Source organism: Zalophus californianus, chromosome 12 (genome assembly GCF_009762305.2).
Source record: "Zalophus californianus isolate mZalCal1 chromosome 12, mZalCal1.pri.v2, whole genome shotgun sequence".
Taxonomy (NCBI): domain Eukaryota; kingdom Metazoa; phylum Chordata; class Mammalia; order Carnivora; family Otariidae; genus Zalophus; species Zalophus californianus.
The window spans coordinates 55,085,460-55,093,194 of NC_045606.1; the positions used below are offsets into that span (position 1 = coordinate 55,085,460).

General features: G+C 35.9%; 1 pseudogene; it reads right to left on the minus strand.

The window, feature by feature from the left end:
• Window positions 1-3,180: 3,180 nt before the first annotated feature.
• LOC113911082 lies at window positions 3,181-5,130 on the minus strand (annotated as a pseudogene).
• Between the last annotated feature and the right edge of the window lie 2,605 nt (window positions 5,131-7,735).

Below are 7,735 nucleotides of genomic sequence, written 5' to 3' on the forward strand. Positions count from 1 at the left end.
CAACCTTTCATGATAAAAACACTCTACAAACTAAGAATAGTAAGGAATATCCTCAACTTGATAAATAATATTTATAAATAATCCACAGTTAACATTATACTTTAATGGTAAAACACTATGGATGCTTTCCAGTAACAAGACAGATGTCCATTCCTGCTACTTCTATTTAACATTGGACTATTTTGTTCTAGCCAGGGCAGTTAGACAAGAAAAATACATAAAAGGCATACAGATTGAAAAGGAAGATGTAAAACTGTCCCTATTTGCAGATGACTTGATCTTGTACATAGATAATCTTAAAAATATACTTAGATTTATCTTTTAAAAATCTTAAAAATGAAAATCTAAGTCCATTAAAAAACTTTTAGAACTAATAAGTTCAGCATGGTTACAGATACAAAATCATTACACAAAAATAAATTGCATTTCTATACTCTAGAAATTTCTATAACTGAAAGTGAAATTAAGAAAACAATTCCAGGGGCACCTGGGTGGCTCAGTCGGGTAAGTGTCTGCCTTTGGGGGCGCCTGGGTGGCTCAGTTGGTTAAGCGACTGCCTTCGGCTAAGGTCATGATCCTGGAGTCCTGGGCTTGAGTCCCACATCGGGCTCCCTGCTCAGCAGGGAGTCTGCTTCTCCCTCTGACCTTCCCTCTCATCCTCTCTCTCTAACATTCTCTTTCTCTCTCTCAATAAGTAAATAAAAATCTTAAAAAAAAAAAAAGTATCTGCCTTTGGTTTGGGTCATGATCACAGGATCCTGGGACTGGGCCCCGTGTCTGGGTTTCTGCTCAGCAGGGAGTCTGCTTCTCCTTCACCCTCTCCCTCTGTGCTCTCCCTTTCTCTCTCTCTCTCTCAAATAAATAAATAAAATCTAAAAAAATAAAAATAAAAAAATTCCATTTACAATAACATCAGAAAGAATGAAATAATTAGGAAAAATTTAACAAAAGAAACATAAAACTTGTACACTAAAACTACAAAACATTGGTGAAAGAAAGTAGAGAAGACCAAAATAAAGTCAAAGTAATGTTAATAGATTAGAAGACAATATTGGCAAGTTGGAAATACTCCCTAATCATCTAAAGATTCAACACAATCTCTATCAAAATCTGTGCGTCTATATTTACAGAAATTGACAAGCTGATCCTAAAATTCATATGGAAATGAAATGGACCCAGAATAACCAAAACAAATAAAAAAATCTAATTTTTCTAGGAATACACTCCTAATTTCAAAACTTATTCTAAAGCAATAGTAATCAAAATGGTGTGGGTGCTGGCATAAGGATAGAATATAGATCCATGGAATAGGATTGAGAGTTTCTATTATAAATTTCATAATGGTCAGCTGATTTTTAACAAGTGTATTAGGACAATTCACTAAGGAAAGAAGTCTTTTCAACAAATGATGCTGAGACAACTGGATATGTAAAAGAATGAAGTTGCGCCCCTATCTCATACTACATGCAAAAATGAACTCAAAATGGTTCAGAGACCTAATGTAAAGCAATAAAACTTTAAAACTATAAAACTCTTGGAAGAAGACATAGGTGTAAATCTCTGTGATCTTGGGTTAGACAAAGTTTTCTGAAATAGGATGCCAAAAGCACAAGAGAAGAAAAATTAGATATATTGGAATTTATTAAATTACAAATTTTTGTGCTTCAAAGGACGCAAGAAAGTAAAAAGACAACCTACAGAATGGGAGTAGTTTCAATTCCTGTATTTTCTAGAGGACTTGTATTTAGTATAAAGAACTCATAACTCAATAATAAAAAAACAAACCAATGTAAAAATGGGTAAAGGGTCTGAATTGACATTTCTCCAAAGAAGATATGCAAATGGCCAATAAGCATATGAGAAAATAGTCAATGTCATTAATCATTAGAGAAATGCAAATCAAACTATAATGAGATACTACTTCATACCCACTAGGGTGGCTAGAATTGAAAAGTCAGATGACAACTGTTGAGGAGGACTGGTAGAAACTGGTAATGCCGGTGGAAATGTATAATGGCACAGTTACTTTGAGAAACAGTTTGACAATTCCTCTAAATGTCATACGTGGAGTTACCTTACGGCCTGGTGAGTAAACTCTAGCTAATTACCCAGTAGTCATGAAAAGTTATGTTCACCCAAAAACCTTATACATGAACATTCATGGCAGCATATTTATAATAGCCAAAAAGTTGAAACAATCCAAGTATCCATCTACTGATGAAAAAATAAACATAATGTTGTGTATCCATACGATGGAATGTTACTTAGCAATAAAGAGGAATGAAATACTAAAACATGCCACAACATGGATGAACCTTAAAAACATTAAAGTGTATTGTCAGAAGTCAGTCACAAAAGACTGCATACTGTATGATTTCATTTATCTGAACATTTCATTTCTGGGCATTATGGAATGTCCAGAATAGGTAAATTTATCAAGATAGAAAGTAGATTAGGGATTGCCTGGGGATGGGGAGTAGTAGGGAGAGGGTATGACTGCTGATGGGTATGGGTGTCCTTTTTGGTGTGATGGAAATGTTCTCTAGATAGTGGTGATGGTTTCACAACTCTGGATATATGAAAACCACTGAATTATTCACTTTTTTAAAAGGTTGAATTTTGTTGTGTGTGAATTATACCTCAAAAAACTATCCTATAAGAAAAAAAATGCATGTATGTGTTCATGCAGATTGTATTTGAGTGTCTCCTGATTTTCAGGCATTTTAATAATCCCATGTGCATGACTCACCAAAATCTTGCTCCTGGTTTGTAATTTCGATCCTAAATCTGCATGAGAATCATCTGGTTATCTTTTTAAAAAATGAAAGTTTCCCAGGGTCTGTACTCAGAGATTCTGCTTCAGTGTATCAGAGATAGGACTGAAGAATCTATGTTTATAACAAGTTCCCTTAAGTATCTCTGATGCATCTACGGGGGAGGACCACATTTAAAACCAGTGCTCTGGGAGAATGAAGTCTCAGTTTTACCAGCCACATTTTTATTTATTTCCTTCTCATCTTCTTAAAGGGAGTTTTACTTTCTGAATTGAATGTGTATGGATTAAAATGATTTTATTTTAATCTATTTTAAAATGATTTATTAATTTTTTTCATGTTTCTCTCTGCCTTTGATCAAAATTAGCTGCCCATAATGATTTGACATTCATGGAGTAAACAAAGTTTATGCAGCAGGCTTCTTTTCTTCTGTGATGGTTTCCACCCCCCTGCCCCGCAGGCTTCTTCTCAGCTGCTGGTTTCTTGGTAGCTGCAGCCTTTTTTCTCACCAAACATTTCTTTGGCTTCTGAACACAAACAACCTTCTTTCCTTTCTTCGCTCCCACAGCTTCTTGCCTGGATCCCCCTTCTTATCTGGTTTGGCTTCTAAGGCTGCCACTGTCTTATCCATCTGGAACTTGTGATTCTTGGTCTGGCAAAGAATGGTGTTCCAGTGCATGGTCTTTGCATGTGGGTTTAGCTTCAACATGTCAGGTTTTTCAGTGGATTCTTCTTTAGGACTCTGCGATGACTCTTCTTGCATGGTGCTCAGAGGGCTTTTTGGATCTCTGAGCTTTTCAAGGTTCTGCTAAGATCTGTATTAAGCATCTTGTGCATGGGAAAGTTGTAGTTACTCTTGAGGGAGGCAGCCTTATGTCAAGTGCCATACGGATCATCTAACTTGAGGAAAGCTCTTTCAGTCTTTGCAAACTCAGAAAAGCCCCACATGCCCACCAGGAGGAAGTTTCAAAATGTCCAGTTTGCTTATATTAAGTAGATTAATTCCAGGGATGTTTCTGAAGGCCTTGGTGATGCCATTGCCCTCATTATAGATGATGCAGGGTCCTCTTTGCTGAGTACGATGATTTGCAGGAGAGGCATAGACCTTTTTTATATTATTCCAGGTTGTAGGTTTTTCTTTCTTTCTTTCTTTTCTTTCTTTCTTTCTTTCTTTCTTTCTTTCTTTCTTTCTTTCTTTCTTTCTTTCTTTCTTCTTTCTTTCTTCTTTCTTTCTTTCTTTCTTTCTTTCTTTCTTTCTTTCTTTCTTTCTTTCTTTCTTTCTTTCTTTCTCTCTCTCTCTCTCTCTCTCTCTCTCTCTCTCTCTCTCTCTCTCTTTCTTTCTTTCGTAGTTTAACAAAAGTTTATTTCTCATTCCTATAAAGTCCATCACAGGACTGTGGGATTCTACAGAACAGCTGCTCTCCATGTAGGGGCCTCAGTATTCCAAACTCCTTTGAGTTTCTGGCCCCTTTTTCTGTATAGGCTTCCATGACTGAGGCAGGAAAAACACTAGAGCCTTGCACCAACAAATAAAGGCTTCAGCCCAGCAGGCTTTAAGTTTCTTAAAAAGCAAAACAACCTTCTTGGTCTTCTTTTTCTTTTTCTTTTTTTTTAAGATTTGTTTATTTATTTTAGAGAGAGAGAGCGATTGAGCACACATGTGTGGGGAGGGGAAGGGGAAGGGGCAGAGAGATAGGGAGAGAGAGAACCTAAAGCAGACTTCCCACTGAGTGTGGAGCCGGGGCCCAATCCCACAGCCCTGAGATCATGACCTGAGCCAAAATCAAGAGTTGGACGCTCAACCAACTGAGCCACCCCAGCACCCCCTCCTTGGTCCTCTTGTAGCCTTCAACTTTATCTTCAACCACCAAAGAAAGTTCAGGAACTTCCTCAGTATGATGACCTTTAGACATGACCTGTGCTGGTAAGTCTGAGGCAGCCAGGGCAGAGCAGATGATACATCTCTTGTGTTGTGTTCACTCTGCAGCGCTAATGGCTCCAGGTTTTGGTTGGTGCAAATGTGCGGCCCCCCCACGACACATATTTCCAAAAGCACCCTGGCCAGATCAATGATCCTACTGCCTCGAACTCTGGGAATTCAAGCCACGGTTCTGCCAGTACTCAAGACTCAGCCCTGGTTTGATGACTGGCTAATTCACTGACAGCATAGGGCTATATGTTGTTTTTGCACAAGCGGGTGAACAAAGTTCACAATATCAGGTCTAATAGGAGCTTTGAACCTGGCAGGCAAAGTAACATTTTTGCCAAATGACTCCCCCTTTTTGTAGTATATTGATATCAAAGGGTGAGCGTATGCCATGGCGGGGAGAAGAGAGGACCATGCTCCTTTCAGTCCTGTGGCTCCTTTAGGGAAAAAAAGAAAACAAAAATGTTTTAGAATATTTATTAGATTTATGAAGAAATAGTCTATTTCTTAGTCCTAAATGGATTGAAGAAATCACGAAGGACGAGACTGACAGATTAGAATATATAAACATAAACATAATGAAAATGGTAAAGGATGGTAGCTGATGAGAAAAACTTGCCTGAGTTTAGGAGATAGTGGGTTAATAGTTATAACCCATAAAGTGATTATTCAAATTCATAAAAAATTATTAAGATTCCAGTAGGTGAATACAGAAATAAATATGTAAAAATTTTTCAAAAATAAAAGAAGTGCAAATTAACCTCTGGATTATATTTTTATGCTTAGTAAAGCAGCAAAATATTAAAATGGCTAGGTCCCATGGTTGTGGTTAAATTGGTGTCAGTTTTCAATTATGAAAACAGTGTGAAGTTGGAATAAAGTAGTTTGATAATGTCTCATGAGCCATAAAAATGATTATCTCCTTTGATCCCAGTGATCCCAGTCTTAAAAAATTTGTCTTTGGGAGCACCTGGGTGGCTCAGTCGTTAAGCATCTGCCTTTGGCTCAGATCATGATCCCAGGGTCCTGGGATCAAGCCCCGCATTGGGCTCCCTGCTCAGCAAGAAGCCTGCTTCTCCCTCTCCCACTCCCCTGTCTCTCTCTGTGAAATAAATAAATAAAATCCTAAAAAAAATTTGTCTTTGAAACATGTTTTAACAGAAACAAAAACAGGCATTTGTAGACTTTAAATTGGAAATTGAATAAATGTAGAACAAATGAATCCTTTAATAATTCATTGTATGTCAATATCATAGAGTGTTACACAAGCTGAATTATGAAGACATACATTATGCTCATTTACACAAGGAAACACTACCTAAAAATGTGTTTGTGTTATAAATAACAGTGATGGAACATTTTTTAAAATACTTAATTTTTTCAGCATTTTATTATGAAAATTTACCAACATACGGCAAAGATAAAAGAATTTTCCAGTGATTATCCATATATTATCACTTAAATTCTGCCACTAACCTGTTGTTATACTTCGCCATAATACTTTAAAATTTATTTTTCATGAAAAATTTAACACTTCTCTCAGTTATCAAGTAATAATAATTTCTTTTTTTTTTTAAAGATTTTATTTATTCATTTGAGAGAGAGAGAATGAGAGAGAGAGCACGAGAGGGAAGAGGATCAGAGGGAGAGGCAGACTCCCTGCCGAGCAGGGAGCCCGATGCGGGACTCGATCCCGGGACTCCAGGATCATGACCTGAGCCGAAGGCAGTCGCTTAACCAACTGAGCCACCCAGGCGCCCGTAATAATAATTTCTTGAGAGATGATTATTTTTGATTAACAGAGGCATAACTTCTAAATTTCCATTAAAAGGTTTAGAACAGTTTCTTGTAAGTTTGTGAATGGCCACCAGGTGTAGCTCTGGACCCACAGCATCCTGGGATAAGCATCTGCAAGGAAGGGTTTTAGTGAAGGTAACTTCCAAATGCAATCAGACTTGTTTATTCGGTAAGGGTACAGTAAATCTCTTTTTCATTAAGATCTAAAGTAATTTAGGTTATGTATTTATTTTATTGTTCAGAAAGACTTTGCAACAATTTCTTTGGCCTGGAACTTGACTTTCTGACTCCACAGCATCCAGGTCAAAAGTTTTGGGTTATGCTGCAACTATGTTTATATTATCACCTATTTGAAATTATTATTTTAGGAAGGTTAAAATTAGAAATGGAAATATCCATTTTATTTTTGTGCAATGAAAACTCATCACAACTATAATTTTTCTTTAGTGTGATTTATGTTTTTATCTCTTTAAACATAAACTCTATGAAGTTTGGACTATACCTAGCACTGTGACAGGCATTCAGTGAATATTTGTTAAATAGATACACATAAAGAATAATTTGAAGCATTTTTTTGAAGGCTGTTTTATAGGAATTAATAAATCTATTCTTTAAGAATTGTGATTGTTTGATTTTTATTTTCTTTTAATAAAGGATAAAAGGGTTAACTTTAAATATTCTTCATAGTTTAAAAATGGCTCCTAGATGAAAATATTTTTCTGTTTTTAATGGAAAAAATGTTGTCGTTTTTAAAGGACAGTAGAACCTAACTATGTTGAAATACATTTTAACCAAAAAATACTCTTCTTTTTCTTCCCCTTAAAGGAATCCTCAATTTCTCTCTATGTTAGATGTCATCAACTATCAATTGTCTCTACATACTAGAGAATAAAATCATCGAGGCAAGAATCTAATAGTATAGCCAAATAAATTAAACTGTCTACTGGAATAACCAGGGGGGAAGGATTTTTCAGTTTAAAGTCTTTTTTTTTTTAAGGAGAGAATATTTGATAAGCTGTCTACAAAACATAGTAGTTTTTTTTTTTTTTCATAAAATGAAGCTATTCAGAATAAAAGGTGTTGGGAGAATTTTAGTGTAAGTAGAGATGTCTTTCTTAAAGAATTTAATGTCATATTTTGGAATTTTTGATAGTAAGGTGGAAAGATTCATGGAGAGTAAACATTACAGTTGTTTTTAGGAGGATTTTTGTTTTACAGAAAGAAGGGATATTCCAAA